The sequence below is a fragment of the Saccopteryx leptura genome, chromosome 6, assembly GCF_036850995.1.
Source record: "Saccopteryx leptura isolate mSacLep1 chromosome 6, mSacLep1_pri_phased_curated, whole genome shotgun sequence".
In the NCBI taxonomy this organism is placed as follows: Eukaryota; Metazoa; Chordata; class Mammalia; order Chiroptera; family Emballonuridae; genus Saccopteryx; species Saccopteryx leptura.
In genome coordinates this window covers 4,800,688-4,823,493 of record NC_089508.1, presented here as the reverse complement: position 1 = coordinate 4,823,493, position 22,806 = coordinate 4,800,688, and the positions used below count along the sequence as shown (strand labels likewise).

At 35.1% G+C, this 22,806-nt stretch overlaps 7 non-coding genes across 7 annotated transcripts; all 7 read left to right on the top strand.

The window, feature by feature from the left end:
* The first annotated feature begins 1,243 nt into the window (after nucleotides 1-1,243).
* On the top strand, nucleotides 1,244-1,315 carry LOC136377896 (small nucleolar RNA SNORD113/SNORD114 family). Its single transcript, XR_010746508.1, has one exon. It is a non-coding gene; the product is annotated as a small nucleolar RNA SNORD113/SNORD114 family (small nucleolar RNA).
* A 9,219-nt stretch (nucleotides 1,316-10,534) lies between these two features.
* LOC136377892 (small nucleolar RNA SNORD113/SNORD114 family) lies at nucleotides 10,535-10,609 on the top strand. Its single transcript, XR_010746504.1, has one exon. It is a non-coding gene; the product is annotated as a small nucleolar RNA SNORD113/SNORD114 family (small nucleolar RNA).
* A 3,335-nt stretch (nucleotides 10,610-13,944) lies between these two features.
* LOC136377895 (small nucleolar RNA SNORD113/SNORD114 family) lies at nucleotides 13,945-14,019 on the top strand. Its single transcript, XR_010746507.1, has one exon. It is a non-coding gene; the product is annotated as a small nucleolar RNA SNORD113/SNORD114 family (small nucleolar RNA).
* Nucleotides 14,020-15,977: 1,958 nt separating this feature from the next.
* On the top strand, nucleotides 15,978-16,053 carry LOC136377889 (small nucleolar RNA SNORD113/SNORD114 family). The gene has a single exon (XR_010746502.1). It is a non-coding gene; the product is annotated as a small nucleolar RNA SNORD113/SNORD114 family (small nucleolar RNA).
* A 3,325-nt stretch (nucleotides 16,054-19,378) lies between these two features.
* Nucleotides 19,379-19,451, top strand: LOC136377891 (small nucleolar RNA SNORD113/SNORD114 family). Its single transcript, XR_010746503.1, has one exon. It is a non-coding gene; the product is annotated as a small nucleolar RNA SNORD113/SNORD114 family (small nucleolar RNA).
* Nucleotides 19,452-21,918: 2,467 nt separating this feature from the next.
* On the top strand, nucleotides 21,919-21,996 carry LOC136377887 (small nucleolar RNA SNORD113/SNORD114 family). The gene has a single exon (XR_010746501.1). It is a non-coding gene; the product is annotated as a small nucleolar RNA SNORD113/SNORD114 family (small nucleolar RNA).
* A 667-nt stretch (nucleotides 21,997-22,663) lies between these two features.
* Nucleotides 22,664-22,738, top strand: LOC136377880 (small nucleolar RNA SNORD113/SNORD114 family). The gene has a single exon (XR_010746495.1). It is a non-coding gene; the product is annotated as a small nucleolar RNA SNORD113/SNORD114 family (small nucleolar RNA).
* The last annotated feature ends 68 nt before the right edge of the window (nucleotides 22,739-22,806 follow it).

Below are 22,806 nucleotides of genomic sequence, written 5' to 3'. Positions count from 1 at the left end.
TGGCAAGGAGCCTAGAGAGTATAGAGAGTATAGTAGATAATAATGAAAACTCAAATTAAATCCTTGGTTTAGATGGTTTGTTCCTTGTGATATTATGTCAAAGGAATAAATACTAAATACATAAATAAAGTCAAAGATGCCACACAGGGACCAATAATGGCAATTAGTGAAATGTTTATGATCAATCCAATTCAGTGCAACCAAGGTCTCTTAGAAAGAATGAAGGAAGGGCTTTTTAACAATTGTCAGTTTCTAATAGAGTATTTTATTTTGTACCATGGTTAATTTAAACATTTATTCAGTGATAAATATCTAGGCTATTTACTCCTCCAAAGGAGAGCAGAGAGGAAAGGGAAGATAGTACATTGTGAGACATGATGGTAGTTGACTAATCATCGTATTGTATTAGTTATCTATAGCTGTGTAACAAATTACCCTATGAGGTAGTGGTTTTAAACAACAGGAAACACTTGTTCTCTGTCACAGTTTCTTTGGGGCAAAAATCCAGGAGAAGTTACTGGGCATTTTGGGCTGAGGGTCTGTTGTGTGGTTGCAGACAAAATGGCAGGTTGAACGGCAGTCACCGGGAAATTTGGGCCTGGAGGCTCTGCTTCCACTGCCTACTCATGTGACTGGAAACATGGTGCAGATTTTGGTGGGAGGCCACAATACCCTCATGGCCCTCCTCAGAACTGCTTGAGTATCCTCACAACATGACAGCTGACTTCCCCTCAAGCGGTAACTCCAAGTGAGTGGAAGGTGGAAGCCTGGGCATCTTTATTCACATTCTGAACGCAGCAGTCCTACACCATCACTGCCATTGGTATTCTGTTGGTCACAGAGGCAGGCATGGTTTAATGTAGGAAACGACACAAGGCTATGGATACCAGCAGTCAGGGATTACTGGGAGCCATTTTGGAGGCTGGCTACTCCATGTACCATCTTTAAAACACAGAAAATTAGATAAAAGAAGGGTAAACGTAGACAGAGAATAAATATGGGATTGATGTGAAGCAAAGAAGTTGATAAACTATGTGTATGACACTAAGCTTCATTGTGAATAAGAGGTAGTTTCTTAGGTTTATGAGAAAGAAGCCTATAGATACAGCTTAGTAAAGTAATATTCTGGGATTTTGTTTTCAGGTTTTTTTGATTCGTGTATATTAACATTGTTATTATTAGTGACTTAATGAGGTAATCAATAAACAAAGGTATACATGAATGAAAAAAAGGGTGCCGGGTTTGGACCAGTGATGAACATTCTGTGGTCTCTGAATTAATGATTTTGATAAAACCCTATAACTCTGAGATCAGAGACCTAGTTAAGCCTGTGTGATAAACAAGCTTACAGCAGAAGTTAGTGACATTTGGGACTTGCTCTTAGTCTACTAAGGTTTTTAGGTCAAGACTATTAAACTATAATTGAATTTATAAATGGTTAAATAAATAAATGAAGATGAGAGCCACCTGTGGCCTCATTATGAGAGTGTGTAGTGTATTCACTATTAATATATTTCCGAGGCACTCAGTTCCAACATAAATTAAGTTGGATACTTATTTGGCTAAGGAGCATATAGAAATAAGTAACTAGAAGTCAGTGTTGTTGTTCATTGTTTGCGAGGTGCTGGTTGCTTATTAAAAACAAGAAAATGTCATCTAGTTAGTTCTGAGAGCAATGAGCACATGAACAGCTGTTCATACCATTCAGACATCTAATTCACCTTGTGTGTCTGTGGATATTGATGAAATTATGAGTGCAAGTATAGGCATTCATCTCTCAAACAATGATTTTGAACAGGATAGAGCAGGATTTCTCAGCCTCACACTATTGACACTTGGGCTGGATAATTCTTTGGGATGGGGGCGGTCCTGTGCAGTATAGGGTGTTGAGGAATTGTAGTGGACTCTACTCACTGGATGCTGACATTGGCCACCCCTCTTCTGGGTTCAGCAATCAAAAATGTCTCCAAACATTAATTAATGTCCTCTGGGGCAACATTGTCCTCATGGAGAGCCATGGGGGATAAAGCATGGACCACTAAGGAGTATGTGTTAAAAAAAACACACTGAATTATTCGTCCTGTTCTACTTTACTGATAATCAGATCAAGAAAATAAACTAGGCTCTTTCCCTCACTTAAAATATTTCATTTTAATTCAAGTATAGTTGGTATACAATATTCTATTAGTTTTAGATACACAACATAGTGATTTGACATTAATTCTAGTAATCACCTGTCAAGTTGGTTGTATTTGTAACTTTTTGAGGCAACTCCCTCATGTTTTCTATAGTGGTCACACCAGTCTTCAGTCCCACCAACAACGCACAGTCATGCTGACTGGTTCCCTTCACCTTCATCACCTGTTTGTGACACCTCCCCTCGGGCAGCAGCCACCAACCCTCTGGTCTCTGTTTCTATGAATCAGATTTTTTTAAATTGTTATGTATTTTTAGATTCCACATAAAAGTAAAACCATACAGTACTTGTCTTTCCCTGTCTGACTTATTTCACTTAACATAATACCATCTAGGTCCATCTGTGTTACATTGATCTATACTGCAATTAGGGGTTTTTTTCTTCTTTTTTACATTTTATTTTTTAATTATGGTTATTATTATTATTTTATGAGTTTTAGGTATGTAGCATAGCAGTTAGAAAATTATACAATTATATAAGGTCTACCGGAAAGTTCTGTTCATTTTTGGAATAAAACAAAATACAAATTTTTCTTGCCGTCAATAAACTTTATTAAATAATATAATTCCATTATTATTAATAATTTCTTGCCAGCGTGAGGGCAATTTATATATCCCATTTTTGAAAAATGTTTTATCTTGATGCGAAAAATTGAACCAGTGCTTGTTTGATACCTTCTTCATTTTTGAATTTTTTGCCCTTCAAAAAATTTTGTAAGGACAAAAACAAGTGATAGTCAGAGGGTGCTAAGTCTGGGGAATATAGTGGATGCGACAAAATTTCCCAGCCTAGTTCTGCAATTTTTTGACGAGTCCCCAAAGCAGCATGTGGCCTGGCATTATCATGATGCAGTACGATGTTCTTCCTATTGAACATCGCCGGCCTCTTTTCTAAACTTTGTTTTAGTTAATTTGCTATTCAGTATGTATACATTAAGTGATAAAAATGGAGAGGCACACGTGCCAAATAAACGTGCTTACGTGTCGAAACTTGTGATAGACACGGACAGAACTTTCCGGTAGACCTTATATAATTTATGAAGTGATCCCCTGATAAAATTCTAGTTACCCACCTGACATAGTTATACAATATTATTGACTCTATTCCCTGCGCTGCACTTGACATTCCTGTGACTGTTTTGTAACGACCAATTTGTATATACTTCTTAACCCTTTCATCTTTCCATGCAGCCTCCCAACGCTCTTCCTACCTGGAAACCATCAGTCTGTGTATATATGAGTCTGCTTCTGTTTCGTCTATTTTATTTTATTATTTGAGAGGGAAGAAGTGAGAGAGAGAGAGACAGAGAGAGAGAGAGAGAGAAGCATCAGCTTGTTGTTCCACTTTATTGTGCACCCATTGATTGCTTCTTATACGTGCCCTGACCAGGCTGGAACCAGCACACTCGGAACTGAGCCAGCCAGCCTGGTGCTCTGGGATGTTTATGTGCTTGATTCTGAGGGTTATTTATAGGTTTTAATATTTCAGAAAAATTCATGGGCACATATCTAAAGAAAACAGAAGGTACCTTTCATTAACTGATGATAAGAAAGTATTATAAAACCTATATCATTTTATTAACCAATGTCAACCCAATAAATTCAATAAAAATAAATAGTAAAAACTGAAATAAGAATGTATTCTGAAGAAAAACAGTTAGATTATTCCAATTCCACAGAAGCAAGCCTGTTTAGGATAAGAAGGTGGCGGGCATTTCCATCACTCAGAGTTGATTACTACTCCATTTTGTTTTTGCCGACAGCTCATTTAAATCTTCATACATGACCTAGGCTATGGACTCTTTAAGGGGAACATGAAAGAAAATTGTTGATAATGTCAGGGATCTTGTTCTGGGGTACGGTGGTAGGTTCTGGGTCATTGTTGTACCATATTTAAAACATAGACAAAGTAAGCAAAAAAGATCAAGCATGGATCAGCAGTGAGGACAGGATTTCTGAGAAGCAAGGAATTTAAACATGTATTGTGTGACAGAGATTCAGCTATTGATCTTAGCAATTTCAAGGTTCTTATTGAGATTCGGAGGATTTTTATGTGTCAATTTTGTTATTGTTAGTGAATCAATGAATAAGTCAATAAATCAACATGGAAATGAGTGAAGAAAAAGTGCCAAGCCTGAACCAGTGATTAGTGTCCTGGGGTGTCTGAGTTAAGCATGTTGATTAAGCCTGATAGCTGTGAGACCCATTAGAACAGGAAAATTACACCATTATCTCTGTGGGAAGTGAGCGCAGAGCAGAAGTTAGGGAGTGTCAGACTTTGTCTTTGGTCTATGAAAGTTCTTGAGCATGGATTCTACTTTTACAAGTAAATTAAGGCGTGAATAAAAGTATAGAATATGTACATTAAGGAGGGTCTTGATTAGACCAATTATGAGAGGATGTAATGAATAAGAAATAAGATGAATACAATTGGGAAATGTGGAGGTTTCCAGTAATGTCAATAGAGCGAGTCCCTTAGAGTTTTGGGTAAGGAATGGAAAAAGACGATTGTGTTCAAGAGTCAATGGTGCTGTTGATGAGAAGCAGATTTTTTGATGCTGCCTCCTTTTTAAAAATACTTTTTTTTTGTATTTTTCCAAAGCTGGAAACGGGGAGAGACAGTCAGACAGACTCCTGCATGCGCCCGACCGGGATCCACCCGGCACGCCCACCAGGGGGCGACGCTCTGCCCACCAGGGGGCAATGCTCTGCCCCTCCGGGGGCGGGGGGGTCGCTCTGTTGCGACCAGAGCCACTCCAGCGCCTGGGGCAGAGGCCGAGGAGCCATCCCCAGCGCCTGGGCCATCTTTGCTTCAATGGAGCCTCGCTGCAGGAGGGGAAGAGAGAGACAGAGAGGAAGGAGAGGGGAGGGGTGGAGAAGCAGATGGGCGCCTCTCCTGTGTGCCCTGGCCGGGAATCGAACCCGGGACCCCTTGCATGCCAGGCCAACGCTCTACCACTGATCCAACTGGCCAGGGCCTAAAAATACTTTTTTAGAGCAGTATTAAGTTCACAGCCAAATTGAACAGGACATCCAGAGATTTCCCATAATCCTCCTGTCGCCACACATGGATAGCCTTCCCCATTGTCAGTATCTCCCACCAGAGCAGTACATTCATTACAACAGATGAACTTATAATGACATGTCATTATCACTATAGTTTACATTCCTATTTGCTCTTGTTTGTAAATTCAGTGGCTTGCGACAAGTGTCCATCACTGCAGTGTCATACAGAATATTTCACTGCCCTAAAAATTCTCTGTGCTCTGCCTCTTCATCCCTCTCTCCCCTCTAACCTCTGGACACCTCTAATTTTTCCTTTGTCACCAGTATTGTTTTTTCCTGGTTGTCCTGTGATTGGAATCACAGTTTGTAACCCTTTCACATTGTCTTCTTTCACTTATAGAAATAAGTGTCTCAGGTTCCTCCACGCCTTTTCATGGCTTGAGAGCTCACTTCTTTTTAGTGCCGAATAATCTTCCATTGCCCGGATGTAACACAGTATATACATTCACCTCATGAAGGGTATCTGTGTTGCTTCAAAGTATTGGCAATTACGAATAAAGCTGCTGTAAACGTTCATGTGCGGGTTTTTGTGTGGACATAAGTTTTTAATTCCTTTTGGGTAAATACCAAGGAGTGCAATTGTTACATCATTTGATAAGTATGTTTAGTTTTGTGAGAAACTGCCACACACCTAGTTGTATCTCATTGTGGTTTTAATTTGATGACATCTGATGTGAAGTCTCTTTTCATATGCTGATTTGCCATCTGTGGATCATCACTGATGATGTGTCTGTTGAGGTCTTTAGCTCATTTTTTAATTGAGTTGTTTGTTTTTTATTGATTTTTAAGAGTTCTTTGTTGTGATTTTGAATAACAGTCATTTATCAGAGGTATCTTTTGCAAATATTTTTTTCCCAGTCTGTGGCTTCTCTTTTGTTCTCTTGATAGTTTTTTTTTTTTTTTGTCAGAGAAGAAACTCTTCATTTTAATTAAGTTCAGTTTATCAATTATTCTTCATGTATTGCATCTTTACTGTATTTACAAAGTCATCAACAAACCCAAAGTCATCTAGATTTCCTTCTATGTTATCTTATTGAACTTTTATTGTTTTACATTTAACGCTTTGGTCTATGATCTCTTTTATAAAATACTTTACAAATTAATTTTTAAATTGAATTTATTGGGGTGACATTGGTTAATAGAATTATGTAGGGTTCACGTGTACAGTTCTATGATACATCATCTGTATATTGCACTATGTATTCACCAGGCTAAGTCAAGTCTCCTTTCATCACCATCTATCCCTGGTGTACCCCCACCCTCCTTCCCTCCCCTCTTTTCCCTCTGGCAGTCACCATATTGTTGTCTCTATGAGTTTGTTCTTTTTTCCTACTCTCTTCACCTTTTTCACCCAGCCCCTTCAAACAAATTGATTTTTAACAGTTTCTTTAAATACATTAACCTAAACACTTGTGATCCATTTGGAGTTAATTTTTGTGGCTGCCAGTCCTCCAACTTTGTTCTTCTTCAATATTATATTGACTATTCTGGGTCTGTTGCCTATTCATATAAATTTTAAGATAAAATCAATTAATCTACATCCACAAGATTACTTTTAGGGTTCTGATTGGAAAGAACCAATCTCTCGACAATATTGAGTCTTCTTGTCCATGGACATGGAACATTTTTCCATTTAATTAGTTCTTCTTTGATTCCTTTCATCAGAGTTTTCTATTTTTTTCATATAGGTCTTGTATCTATTTTGTTAGATTTCTCCATAAGGATTTTATTCTTGTGCTTGCATGATGGAAGTAGTACTGTGTTTTTAATTTCAATTGTTCATAGATGGTTTATAGGGAAGTGATTGACTTTAAGATATATTTTCTACACAGATGACTCTGTCATTTGTTAACAGAGATAGTTTTATTTCTTCCTTCACTAATAGTGCACCTCTTATCTTTTTCTTGCTTTATTGCATTAGCTTATAATGTAACTTAACTTACAGTGTTGAAAAAGAGTGATGAGAAGGACAGCCTTATGTTGTTCCCGATCTTCGTGAGAAAGCATCTCCTTTCTCATCATTAAGCATGGTGTTAGCTACAGGTTCTTTCCTAAGTTGAGGAAATTCCTCTATATTCATAGTTCTTGAGAGATTTCATCATGACTTGGTGTTGTGTTTTGTCAGGTGCTTTTTCTGCATCTATTGACATGATGATGTGATTTTTCTTCTTTAACCTGTTGACAATGACGTTAATTGACTTTGAATGTCGAGTCAGTGTTGCATGCTTAGGATACATTTCAGTTGGTCATTGTGCATTTATTTTTGATACATTGCTGGGATTTAACTTGATAATATTTGTAGAGAATTTTTGCATTTATTTTAGGACAGGTGTTTATCTGTAGTTTTCTTATAATGTTTTTGTCTACTTTTGGTATTAGGGTAATCCTGGCCTGACAGAATGAGTTAGGAAGTATTTTCTCTATATGTTCTGAAGGAGATATAAAATAGAACTGGTATAATTTTTCATAAATGTTTGGTAGAATTCACCAGTGAACCTACCTGGACCTGATGCTTTCAGTTTTGGAAGGTTATTAATTATTGATTCAATTTCTCTAAAAGATATAGGCCTATTCATTTTGTCTATTTCTTCTTATATGAATTTAGGCATATTGTGTCTTTTGAAGAATAGGTCTATTTAATCTAAGTTATCACATTTGTGGTCATAGAATTATTCATAGTATTCTTTGTCTATATTGTTAATGTCCGTAAGAACTATACTTGTTTCTCCTCTTTCATTTTTGATATTTTTATTATTATTATTATTATTTTTACAGAGACACAGAGAGAATCAGAGAGAGGGATAGATAGGGACAGACAGACAGGAACAGAGAGAGATGAGAAGCATCAATCATCAGTTTTTCGTTGCGACACCTTAGTTGTTCATTAATTGCTTTCTCATATGTGTCTTGACCATGGGACTTCAGCAGACTGAGTAACCCCTTGCTCAAGCTAGCAACCTTGGGTCCAAGCTGGTGAGCTTTGCTCAAACCAGATGAGCCCGCGCTCAAGCTGGTGACCTCGGGGTCTTGAACCTGGGTCCTCCGCATCCCAGTCTGACACTATCCACTGCGCCACCGCCTGGTCAGGCATTTTTTATATTATTGATAGTAATTTATGTCCCCTCTTTTTAACTTAGTTAGCCTGGCAATAAGCTTAATAATTTTATTGACCTTTTCAGAGAACCAGATTTTGGCATTGATTTTTCTCTACTGATTTTCTGTTTTAAATGTTATTGATTTATGCTTTAATTTTTGAGATTTATTATTATTATTAAAGATTTTTTTTCAATAACAGTTTAAATTCAATGTTACTTTGTATTAGTTTCAGGTGTACTGCATAATGATTAGATAATCATATACTTTACAAAGTGTTCTCCACTACTGATAACCCCTGTTCTACTGACTGATTCAATGAATTCAACTCTTTAGATTCCACATATAAGCGAAGTCATGCAATATTTTTCTTTCTGTGTCTGGCTTATTTCACTTAGCATAATGCCTTCCAGGTTTATACATGTTATTGCAATTGATAGAAACTCCTTTTTTAAGGTTGAATAATATTTCATTGTGTGTATAGCACATTTTTTTTTATCTATTCATTTGTCAACTGACACTTGGTTCTTCTTTTCTAATATATGCCTTCAATGGGCCCGAGTTTGAGACCCCTGCTAAGCATTGCTTGTGCTGCATCCATTTTTCTAAAGGAAAAGAAACAGGAAATATTTATAGAAATGTCTATTTTATTGAGTATATATCTCTTTGAATGAGAAACAGTTATGGTCACATGTTGACAGTGTATCATATGGTAAATGTTGTGATTGGTTAGATTATGTTCCCTAAATTTCATTAACAACCCCCAAATTGAATCAGTTATTTCTGTGACTAACAAGTAGATAAATAGAGATTAGTATTGTTCAGGATTTATATTTAGTGCTTTTGCATTCACAGTTGCTGAGGTATTGTTATAATTAATGAAGTTGCAGCATAATTATTTAAAATAAGAGAAAGCACAGATTGATGAGTACCATATTTTATGAAATGATGATAATTATTAAATGCATTTTCACTACTGATGTTTATAGAAAGAAAAGTTCCTGGCCTGCTTTCATTTTTGAGAGGGAACATGTAGATCATTGCATTTAATAGTATTTCTGTTCTGCATGACTGGTTGGTTTCCCAGTTTGACTTTTTTTATATAATGAGTAATTTACATGGGTAAATCATTCCATTAGCAATTAAATAAGCGATTAAGTTAATGAATAAATGAACCTATAAAATAAAATCATGTATAAGACATTTAGAATGTGAAATAAGGATTTAAATATACCCAATTCTGCAAAATTAACATCCATTAAAACAATGGTTTCTTCTGTTAAAACTGTTAAACGATAAAGGCTTTTTGATAGATAGTGTTCATATTCTAATGTAAATTCAACAGTGGCTATTATATTACTTAAAAGTTAAAGTAAAATACTGGACTCATTAAAAATGACCAAAGTTGATCATTATTTAGTTCCATATAATTAAACTACATTAAAATGTAGGTTAATTGTACTTTGTCCTCCACAGAGTAACTACAGGACAGCAGACTTGTTCATTTTCTAAGAAACAAAATCTTGGCAGTTAACTCTGTGGATAAAGACCATAGTAGGTAAGACTCGAAGTTCCCACCCTTGGTTGCAATGTTTTATTCACAAGTGTTTAGTGGTTTTTTTTCAAAAGAATCAATGCCTATAAAAGAAATATTGCCCCCCCCCCAGTATGGACCAGTGATGGGAAGATGATCCGAATCAAAAATTATATGTAATCTAATTTGGGACAACTGAGGGAATTAAAAAATAAAGCTATTGATCCTTCATTTATTTTCAGAACAATTTAATTATTACACTTAATTTCCTCCACAAACAACTTAAACTTTGGCATATTGATAGAGTCCTGGCTGATACCCATGTACATGGCCGCCTATAGCCAACAGAAGGCGTAGTGTTTGAGAAGAGATTAAAGATGGGTTTCATTTTTAAAACATGGGCTAATTAAATAAAAGAAATGCACAGAAAGACCAAAGGTGAAACTGGGTCTGTTACGAAGCCGGGATGTTCATTGATCACACGTGTTCCCTGAGGTCCGCTGTTAAAGCAGATTTAGTCTATTCACTTCATGAGGAAAGAAACACTAATGGGAAGATCTTGTTCCTGGCATTTTATGATTGTATTGTTATCGTGGATCAATGAACAAATAAATAAATGAAAGCATAATGGAATAGAAACATGCCTGGACCAATGATGAGTACCATGGGGTATCTGAAACGGGAGTTTTGATTAAACCCACATGTAACTCTGAGGTCCACTACAGAAGATAGTTATGCCCTCTGTGGGAAATGAGCCCATGGTATCTTGTGCTTGGGCTTTGTGAATCTTTGGTGGGATGTATTGTAATTTTTATTATAAAATTGACCCTAAAATAACTAAAAAGTATTGATGTATGAAAAAGGAGGATAGGTCACTCACCTATTATTAAGGGATTTAATGAAACATGGATTATTATTAAAAGTTGACTGAGCCTTGACCTCCAGAGAATTAGAAGTAAAGGCTCTTTCTGCTCTGGAAAGGAGTATATGGTCATTTGTACATTAACAGTCAGAGTTTTTGTTCTGTGTTGGTGGGTTGCTGAGTGACTGTTTTATTAAGGAAATGGAAACACATTTACTCATATAAATAGTTGGTTGAATAACCACATAATTGAAAGCCAAGCAGAAACTGATGATGAGAATATTTTATATGACAACACTTAATTAATCTTTTTACTGATTTTTACTAAAACAGAGGCAAGTCTGTTATTTGCGATGGCAGTGTTCTGTGCTTTTGCCTGGTAAATAAGATCACAAGTCACAGATACTGTTGTCTTTGTATAAGAGAAAGGAGGTATAATTTTATATCTTAATCTATTTTTAAACATTCTGCAAACCACAGACCAATGAGGAACGCATGTTTTGATATGAGGATACTGATTCATACTGATTCATCTTGTTTTCCAACACATATTTTAGGAAATATTTTAGGCACTTCTATTTTTTGAAAGATGTACCTGAACCTTTCCAGGCTATAGCAATTTTCATTCTGGGTTGGTGTTTAACCATTTGGGGTCTTTAGAAAAACGAGGACGTGATGTTACTTATTATTCCCTGAATAATAAGATAAATCAGTGAATGAATCAGTAAATACATATCATGGAGGACTGATAAGATTGTATCATGAAACAGATTAAATATGTCCAATTCTGTATGAATAAGTACAATAGAGTGATGATCTTGGCTCCCCCTCTGTAGGTAGCAAGTCCAGTCAGATGTCTTTAATTGTTATATATGGTTTTTATTTTGTATTGAGCAGTGAATTCAATGGTGTTCATGTTACTTAATAGTAAAATTTCAGTAAGTGAATACAAGATTGCCATTCTTGGGAAAATGATGAGAATATGATATGAGATAGAGTTTATGATTAATCTAGTATTTCTGACAAATTTTAATTTAAAAAGCTGGCTCTCTCTTCATTTTAAAATATTGGCAATTTTTTTTTTTTATAGAGTGAACAACACAGATTTCATCATTTTCTGATTGTGAGGACCCTGGCTGTCTCTTCTGGGTCTAAGGAGCATCAAGACTGATGTAAGTAAACATCAGTTCTCAGCTGAGAGGAGGTTTCTCTTGGCTCCCACAAAATTATTTTGATAAAATAAATAGTTAAATAATATGTGGAATTAAGGAATATCAGTTGTGAGCTCATGATTCGAATGTGTCACGAACTAAAATTTATGATCAATTCAGCCCAACTAAGGACCATCATGAAAGTGATGGAGGGTATTTCACATATTTTCAAAGCAGTTTAAGTTCCCATTCATGTTCTTGTCACCTTTGCCTAATGTAGTCATTCATTAAAAAAGACCTCAGTTGTTAACTCTTTGTGGCTAGAGTACCTTCAGAGGTGGCAGATGCCAGTTTTGTCATTTGTGGGCTAAGCTGACAGGTCTCCAGTTATTGATTACACCAACTTTAATATGGACAAGTCCAGTGAGAGAAGCAGATGGACACTGATCATAAGTAAGGACTTGATATGAAGGATGTTGCCGATTAAACCCCAGTGTAAATAAAGCAGAGGTTTCTTGTGAGTAGGGCTTGAGTCTGTTTGCTCCATGTGAATAAGGACAAGAAACAGATCTTGGCCGCATTTAAGGGTTTCATTCCCAGTTTTGTGTCATTAGAATGTATTGATTATATAATTATTATTCATGAATCCATGAATGAATGAATCAGGTCAAAAAGGCATACATGAGTGAAGCGACAGAGAGAACAATGCCTGGATCAATGGTGGGTATTGGTGGAGGTATCTGCATCAACACACACCTTTGATTAAGCCCTCTGCCGTGACTTGGAGGTCCATTATGGAAAGAGAACCAGTCAATATTTCCAGTAGAAATTAGCTAAGAGTAGGAGTTAATAAAATTCAATAAACTTGTTTCTGGGCTTTTGTGATTCATGGATATAGATTATATTTTTTCAGGTGAATCAATGCATGAGTAAGTAAGGCAATATATATATGAAAGACTAAGAGGCTTACTCAGAACAATTAGGAGAGCGCAACAAAATACCTAGTAATATTAATGCAATTTTGAGGTAAAATGAACAGATTTAGTCTCTAATCCTCTTTCACATGAAAGAAATTAGTACCTTCAGTTAAGAAGCAGTGTTTTGAGTTTTTGTAGTTTGTTGGATATTATTTTTGTTATATGTAAAAAAAGGGAATGCTTTTGCCTCAGTACTTCCTTAAATAACCATCTAATTAATAGATGTTCATATAGTTGGAGATTTGTAATCATTGTAGACCTTAATCCTGGGATAGGTGGTAGACTTGAAAGCATTTATTATATTACTTAAAGCTAAGAATTCAATAGTGGATTAATAAAATTTGCATTTTTGAGCCGAAGATTACTGTTCTCCAGTTCTGCATGACTAACAGCCATTAAAAATTCTAAATCTAGTCTAAATCTGCTTGTTCCTCTCCAGTGTACGGCTGAATTGTCATCATGAGCAAGGAGCATAAGAGCTAATATAAGGAAGTCCCTTAAGTTTACATTCTTTGTTTGGAATGTTTGTTCATGGGCGTTATCTTAAGAACTCTAAAGTAATCATTCTGTAATACATACATGAAATAAATAAAACACTCCAAGTGTGGGCCAATGATGGGAATGTGGTATAAACCAAAAATTATGTTTACTCTAAATCAGTACAACTGAGGCAATTTAAAAGAAAAGGTAGAAGTTATGTAATTCATTCTCAGAGCAGTTTAATATAATCATGGTCGACGCAAACATTCTCATATGTGTCGAGCTGGCGGGTAACTCTTTGGGGACAGTGACTACAGAGGATGGTTTTATTATTTTTCGCTGAAACATCTTTGACATAAGGACACATTAAATGAAAGAGGGCCACACAAGAAGAATGCTGAGTATAAATGCAAGGATGTTGTCCCATTCACACGTGCAGCCTGAATGCCATTATATGAGAGATGTAGTTTATTAGTTCTGTGGGACAAGAGCATTCAATTCAAGGATCTTGTTTTGGAATTTTATAAATGCATTATTATTTGTGAATTGGGAAATTAATCAATAAATTTAAAAAAATCCCCAACATGGACCAGTGATGAATGGCCTGGGCTTTCTGAAGCAAGAACTTTGATTAAATTCATTTGAAACTCTGAGGTCCCTTACAGGGAGTCACCTCATTATCTCATTATCCTCTAACAAACCTACAGAACCTTTTTCTTGGGCTTTGTGGTTTGGAATATGAATTGCACTATTATAATAAAATTAGCCCACAAATACAGAAATAGACCAATGAATGAAAAGTAAGAGAGACGTGTGTACACTAATTTTAACACATTTAATGAAACATGGAATATTAAGACAGTTTTGAGAATCTCAGTCCCAATTAATTAATAGTCAACGTTCTTATCACCTTAGTAGAGAGCATATGGTCATCTGTTAAGAGTTGATGTTTTGGTTCTGTGTTGAGGCAGATTGCCAATTGGTCATTTTATTAAGGAAAGGGAAATACATTTACATAAATAGTTGATTGAATAAACTATGTGATTGAGTGGGAGAGTGTAGAGCAGTGATGAGACTCTTTAATACAAACACAGTAATGATTAATGCAGTCTTTTAATGCAATTTTGTGTAAGCAAACATACGTTAAAGGAACCAGTTTGCTATTCTCTTGGCTAATGACCTAAGGGTGTATGTAAATATTATTCAAGGTACTTATCCAGTGTGGGTGGGCTCGCATACATTGAAGTATAATTATAGGGAACAAATGTATATATTTATATTTAAAACAGCCAGCCATACATCTGGGGAAAGCATGCAGTTGGGTGTAAACATCATGATTCATCATGTTTTATACAACTGGTATCCATAGGAAGACAAAGAATGCTCAGCTTTTCCAGTGGCGCATAGAGAGTTGGCAAATAATAGTGTTTCAGTTCTGTTTTGATGGTTATTTATACTTTTTGGAATTCTTTTAGAAAAATGAAAGGATGATTTTTTTTTACCTAGAGTAATTAAAACAAGTGAATGAATACATACATTAAGTAAGGTTAAGCTTGGGCCATTGGTGAGATTGTGCCATGAACTGAATAACCCATGTATCCAATTCTGCATAAAGTTTAACAAAAGAGGTGATCTTGGCTCTTACCTACGTGAGCAGCAAGTACAGACAAATATTCCTAATAATTACAGTTATTTTTCTGTGTACCACTAGATGCACTGATGCTCATTATGTTACTGAATAAACAGAGTGGCACATGGTAATAAATACAAGGTAGTGCTCTCGTTCCAAATGTTGGTGATGACATGTAATGCTTACGGTTACTTGATTACTGGTCACTTAAAATAGCTAAATGTAGACTGATGCTTTTTAAAATTTGCTTTTTACTCCACAGAATGAGCATACTTTGTCAGATTTGATAATTATCTTGTGACGATCTTGCTTTTTACCTCTTTGGGTAAAGAGAGATCAGTGTGAGTAATAATCAGAGTTCATGTTCCTACATTCACTGAGATGTTCTGAGGGAAGAAATGGCTACATACACAAACTGTTCAAAGGTGGTCATGCGTTGACCAGTGGTTAAGATGTGTTATGAATTCAGAATTATGATTAGTCCATTTTAGCACAACTGAATTCATGAAGACCAAAAGATGAAAAGCATTTTTGTCCTTTTTAGAACTTCTTACTATTCCACTTCATTTTGTACCCCAGTGGATTACAACACTTCTCCACTGACACTGTCATAGACTGTGAATCGATTGGGGGGGGGGAGAACATAAGAAAATGGAAATTTTTTCTTAGTTTTGTATACAATGCAAGTTCATTATACCATCTTAAAAATATAATTATTAAATGGAAGAGGCCCAAGCATGGAACAGTGACCAATAAGGAACAGATATGATGCAGGGATGTGGAGCGGTGCCTATTGGCAGTGCTGGGGAGCATTGCCCAAAAAGGGCTAGTCATTCAGCTCAGTGGGAAGTTGTTTCACAGACATACTCATTCTTCAATGGTCTTGGTTTGATTTTCCTAATTCATGGACCATTGATTGTATTATTATTAATAAACCAATGAATAAGTCAAGAACAATATATTAAATGAAGGCATAGAATACCAAGTCTGGATCAATGATGAATGGGCCTGGGCATCTGAATAAAACATTTTGATTAAACCTGGTCTATAACTCTGAGGTCCACTGCATCAATGGGAAATGTGCTTACAGAGGAAGTTGGGAAACTCAGAAATGTGTTCTTGATCTTTTCTTGTTCATGAATATGGATGATATTATCATCAGTAAATCAATGCCCAAATAAAGGATAAATAAAGAGGAGCACTAGACCTTATCTAATTAGGAAATGATCTAGTGAAACAAGGGTTATTGTTAATACAGTTCTGAAATTTTCAGTGAAATGAAATAGACCTGAGGCTGCCCCTCCTTTGGGAGCACGCAGATAGCTAGATGAGAACATCAGTGCTTTGCTGGGTTGGTAGTGATTTTCTGGTAACATGTCTTATTTTTAAAAAGGGACAAAAACTTACATAACTGCATAATAATCAATAATACTTATATAATAAACTTAGTAACAATATCAAATCACTATAAACATTAGTAAAAATTATTTCAATGTATAATCACTTTAATGTAATCAATGCTAAAAATAAAATACAAATGATAAGATAGTTATTGACACACAGAAAAAATCTAATCATGAACATTGAAAATGTGAATATAGTGATATCTAATGCCCTTGTGTTCATTGATTTTTTTTTTTACTTAAAAAGAAAAATGTAAATCCATTTTGTTGATTTCTATGAGTAATAAGCCAACGGATAGATTTAGCTTCACTCAGTGTTCTTGTCAGTTGTCCTTAGGGTTCATCAATATTGGTACTATTAATATAAGTGAGTTAAAGATAAATTTATATCTCAATCCATTATTTATAAAAGCATAAACTGTAGGGCTGTAAATGCATATGTGATGTATACAAGAGTATAATTAATCCTGTTTTTAACTCTTGATGTCACTTTAATCAAAAAGATCCAAGCCCCACTTTCTAAATACATCTTGTTATTAACATTTAAATTAAAATTAATAAAAAATAGAAATTCAATTTCTCATTAACACTAGCTACACTTTAGCCATATGTGGCCAGTGGCTACCATATTGGACAGTGCTAATAAAGAACTTCTTTATCACAGCAGAAAGTCCCATCAGTGCAGGTGGTGCTGAGATAGAAAGTTGCATGTAACAGTATTTAGTTTTCGGTATCATTGCGTTAACAGTTTGGGTTTTCTTTAGGATAAAAAGGAATAGTTTGTTAAATTACCTTAGAGTTATTAAATAAATCAGTGAATAAAATAAGTTAATGAATAAATGAAAGAAAGCACAGGGTGGCCCAGTGCTTGGTCAGATTGTCTTGTAAAACAATTTTATTTTGTAAAATTTTTCCCCATGAAAGAGGTGGTGTCCCTTTTGCTACTTGGTAGGGGTATGTTATACAGGTATTAGTAATAGTTACAGTTTTTCTGTTGGGTTATAGATTGAAAGGTCTTCATTACATTATTTCACACTAATCAGTAAGTCAAAAGATGAAAAGGCTACCGCTATTGGATTGATGAAAAAAATGTGACACCAGCCCATGTTTATGATTAGTGTAGTAATGGACAATTAACTTCTATTTAAAAATCTAAACTTAACGTTTTCATTCTCTTAAAAATCTGCCTTTCTTACTGAATGAACGCTCCACCTTGGATTCAGTTCCTGTCCAGTGATGAAGCTCTTGGCTGTTACCTCTGTGGGAAGGAGGCAGTGTAAGTAACGGTTTCTGTTCTTGGCTGGTTGGTTTGGCCATGTATGGTCACTAAATAAACAAATAAAGTCCAAGAATATCAAGAATGGATCCAAAATTGGAATATGTTATGGGCCTAAAAGCAGAATTGTCCTATTTTAGCATGACTGAGATGCATTTTTTCAGACGATGGAAGTCATTTCATGAGTTCTCACAACTGTTTGCTCTTCCTTCTTATTTCTGCACTACCATTGATTTGAGCATTTCCATATTGGTAGAAATCCAGGCTGTTAATTGTTTAGAAGAAGCTCTTAGAAGGTGGAACATATTGTCTGTGTCCTAGATGTGGGATACTATTGTGGTTTTGGGTTGTCTATATGACATCATGCTTTCCATTGGCCAAACTAAATGGACATGGCCCAAATCAGGGGCTATTTTAGTGGTGCCACAATATGAAGCCAGGTTTACGCTGGGCTCTAGTCTGAAAGCTCGTGAGAGATCAGTCTAGAGTTGGATTAGAGTTACATCATGGATCTTGTTCTTTGGAGGTTGTGATTCATGGGAAAAAGAATAAAAAAAAAGAGGTCCATGCTTGGACCAGTGATGAGATTGGAGGGTGTCTGAATTAAAAATATCAGTTAAAGCCATCTGTAACTCCGAGCTCTGTTATTACAAATGGCACCCTTTTTTCCTTTATGGAAATAATCTGATAGCAGAAGTTGAGAGTATTCAAGTATCTTGGTCATGGGCATAGACACTTGATGGATAGAGATTGAATTTTTCAGTGATAAAAATTAGACTTGAATCAACTTAATGACTAAACTAGTACCATAAACTAATGTTCTTTAAATCAGTGTAAATCTGGACTGTTGGTTATTTTGAACATTGGCATTTATATGACTTTACAGATTGTAGACTATGGTTGATGGAATCAGTCTCTGTGGATGAAGATCTTGGCTGTTAGGGTAAGAAACTAAAGACTACAAGTAAATAACAGTCAAAAGATCTTGTCATTTGGGGTGAATTTTTTGTTTGTGTTCAGTAAATTATTTAAATTAAGCCATACATAGGCCAGTAATATGAATGTGTTATGAAATAAGGTTAATCCAATTCAATACAATTGTGGTTTAAAATAATATAGAGGGCAGTTGCTTATTTTCAAAGCCAATTAATAGCTCATCTTATTTTTTCACTACAGTTGATATAAACATTTATTCAGTGATAAAGTCTAGGGCTGCACTGTCCAATGTGGTTGCTGCTAGCTACTTGTAACCTATTTAAAATAATTAAAATCAAATGATTGTTAAATTCAGTTTCTCAGTTGCAGGAGCCACATTTCAAGTCCTTAGCTAGATGTGGCTAATGGTGACCATGTTGTAGAACCCAATTATAGTACATAGCACATTCATATTATCACGCAATGTTCTGTGGGACTGCTCCCCAGTAAAGGAGATATGCATATGGAGATAGATTGTAGTTGGAATAGTCTGTGTATGAAGCAAGGATGTTAATTGATCCATACATATCTCACTGATGGCCACTGTAAAAAAAGATCTAGTCGAATGATAAAAGACTGAGTTTACGGGGAAAGTGCCTATAAACAGATCATGGTTATATCCATGGATCTTGTTCTTTGCTTTTATAAAAAATTATGAACATTGATTTTATTACTGTTAGTGGAGCAATGAATGGATCAATAAACAAAGGCATAAATGAAGAAAATTGTTTAGCCTGGATCAATGATGAGTACCCTGGGGTGTCTGAAATCAAGGATTTTGATTAAACCCTTTAACTCTGAGGTCCGTTATCAAAAGATTCATCCTCGTGATCTGTATGGCACATGAGCTTATGCTGGGAATTAGGAATATGCAGGAGTTTCTTCTCGGGTTGCTGAGTATTGTGTTTTCACTAAATCAATGAAGGAATAAATTAAGAAACATATAAATGAATAAAGACAATGTGTGTTATTCCTGGTTCAAATAAAAAAGTATGTAATATATATAGCACAAAAATCATTGTTAATACATTTCTGAAGCACTGAGTTCCAGTAAATAAATAAATTGATTACAGCTGACCCTTATGGGTAAAGAGCATTGAGAAATGGACATGAGAGCCCATTTTGTATTTGTGGATTGGTTTGTTGGTTTTTGTTTTATGTAGAAAAGGGCAAAACATCAACTCTAATTGATTATTGATTAAATCAGTGCATAATTGAGAGGGCTTGCACATGGCCCTATGTTGAATGTGTCACATGACCAGTTAATGATTAATTTGATGATCTTTACTACTGTTTAATTTTTTTAAAAAAAGAAAAGATTCTCTGATCTTTTTTTGTGCCTAATGAACATTAATATTGCCTTGCTTCTGTGGAATCACATATATTAAAATTATTATCAATATATAAAGTAATATTTTAATCAATAATTTGAAAGAAGCCAAAGCATGGACTGATGAGGTGCATTTGTTATGAAACAAGGAAGGTGATTGATACAGTTCTACACACTTGCTTTCCAGTCAAAGAAAACAGACCTAGGGTCTTATATTTTTGCAATAGTGAATATATTAATATTTAGATAGAGTTTCTCTTTCTGACTTGTTGGGGTGATTTCTTTAAAAGATAGAAGATAAATGACTTCATGTGTGACTATATACATACATACGTATATTAAAGTGGGAGAAGTATAGACCATCTAAATCTTTCTAAGCAAGATTCATTTAGAAAGAAAATAATAGCTCTTACCTGGCTGAGTAGGGGGCATATAAATAAATATGTGTAATACTCATAATTCTTATTCTTTTGTCTGGTGTTGGTTTCAAAGGTGGTCATTATATCAGTGAAATTTAATACTTGAATCAATCAATAATCCATTTAGAATTTTAATATAGAACAAACACTAAAGTTTATTCCTAATTTTTATTGTTGACTTGGATCAGTTTTAAAATATGAATCTAGGCTGATCTATCTATCTATCTATCTATCTATCTATCTAATTCAGTCTATTTTTATATTTGTTTGGTACTCTACAGAATGGATGTACAGTGATTCAATTAAAGGACTATAAAAACTTAAGTAAGTAACAAAGGAATTGCTTCTGGTTTGGTGGTTTGTCATGGGTGTTAACTCTTATTGAAAGGTTATAAATAGCTACATGAATGAAGGTCATGTGTGGGTGAGGTCCACACATCTGTGTCAATTAAGGAGAAAAAAGCTAGACCATTTACTCATGTTCACAGTTAACTATTCAATTAATTAATGTAAAATGTATTATTCAATTTTAATTCTGACTCAGTTGATTTAGTCCTACTTTTACAGAGACACAGTTTAGTCACATTCAGATAGTAAAATGGGCTTAATGTAAAGTATTACATTAATTTATATAACAAACATGTGGATCAATTAGTTATATATATATGAGCTACAGAATTACTTTCCATTGACAATATAGATAGATATAAATTGATACAGATATTTCTATATTGTCAGTGGGAAATAATTCTATAGAGAAATATTAGAGATACTCAAGGTAAAGGAGGTGAAGCATTGTGCAGTTATAAAATATATTCCTAGTCCAGAAATATTTATATCCATTAAAAACACTGAGGTCCATTAAGAAACAAATATTTTAAAGGTATTACTTCTTTAAGTAATGATATGTTCACTACAAGTAACAGTCCATGGTCTTGTTTGGTTAGTGCCTTTTTCGTTGTTGTTTGTGTTCTCAAGAAAAAAAATCATTTAATATAGGCTAATAAAATGATAGAAAGAAGTCAGGATAAATTGAGAGGATATTTCAACCCTTTTCTCATTCATTCTGCTTGTGTTCTCAGAATGACCTCTCCCAGCTGACTTAGTGTCTTCTGTGGCCGCCAGCTCTCTGGCTGTCTCTATGTGTTAGAAGCATGGACTCCAATGTGAGTCTAGTCAAAGCCTTTGTCTTGGTTTGGGTAGTTTTTAAATGATACTCACTGTATCATAGGAAGAATCCAAGAAGGCCAACCGTAGCCCAGTGATAAACATGACATTGTCATATTAACATGACTTGTGAACACTGAGTTGATTAGTCAGTATTTGCAAAATTAAGAATGGTTAACAAAAGGTAAAATCACAGTGAGAAATGATCACATAGATAAGCTATAAAGATAGAAGAAGGATACTTTTAAAGATCTTGTTTCTAAGCTTTTGTGGTCCAGTTATTTATTTAATTATTAGTGAAAGAATGAATTAATCAATAAGCAAACTTAGAAATTAGTGGAGAAGAAGAGGGCCCAGTGTGGACCAGTGATGATGACTGGCGGCATATGAGTCCTGGATAATGAAGACTGTGCTGTGTCGGGAACTAGGAGGTCCAATAATGTAAGACATCTGGTCTGTTTCCTTTGTTGGAAGTGACCGTGGTGACTGGTGTTGGGGACACACAGAAATTATGGTCTTGGTTTTTGTGTTCTTGGATAATGATTCTATTAGCATAGATTAGTGAAAGCATTAATAAACACATAGAGCAATAAGTAAAGTAAGTGTGAAGCATGGTCAGTCATGGCTGAGGAAATGAAATACAGAGAGCAAAGTTAGTGCAGATAAGGTCCCAGTGTTTCATCTCCATCTGTGTTTTGTTCTCAGGTGGATGCACTGGAACTGAGTTAAGGATTTTTCCGTGGTCACCGGATGTCTGGTGGTCTGTGTGTTTGGTGCATAGAAACAAAAGTGAGTTTTATGTATATATAGTCTGTATTTGGAAAGTGTGAAACCACCAGAGAAAGCCAACTGTGGTCCATTGATAAGTGTAGAATTTATGTGTAACATTATATTGATTAATCTTTGCATGAAACTTTGAGGGTGATTAGTGATAGAGATAAATTGATGTAGCAAATGATTCTATAGACAGATGTAGGACTACTCAAGAATCATGTTCTAGGTTTTGTTGCAATTCATAGTTACTTATTTTATTATGATCAGATGAGCTGATTAATTAATTAATAAATAAATGTAAATGAGAGTGGATAAAAAAAATGCCAAGCCTGGACCAATGATGATGACTGGTGGCGTATGAGTCATATACAATGATTGCTATGTGTCTGGAAGTCTGAGGTCCAAAACAAAACAAAATCTAGTTTCCTCTCCTGCAAATGAGCCTATTGTTCTTTTAATTTTGGATTCATGGA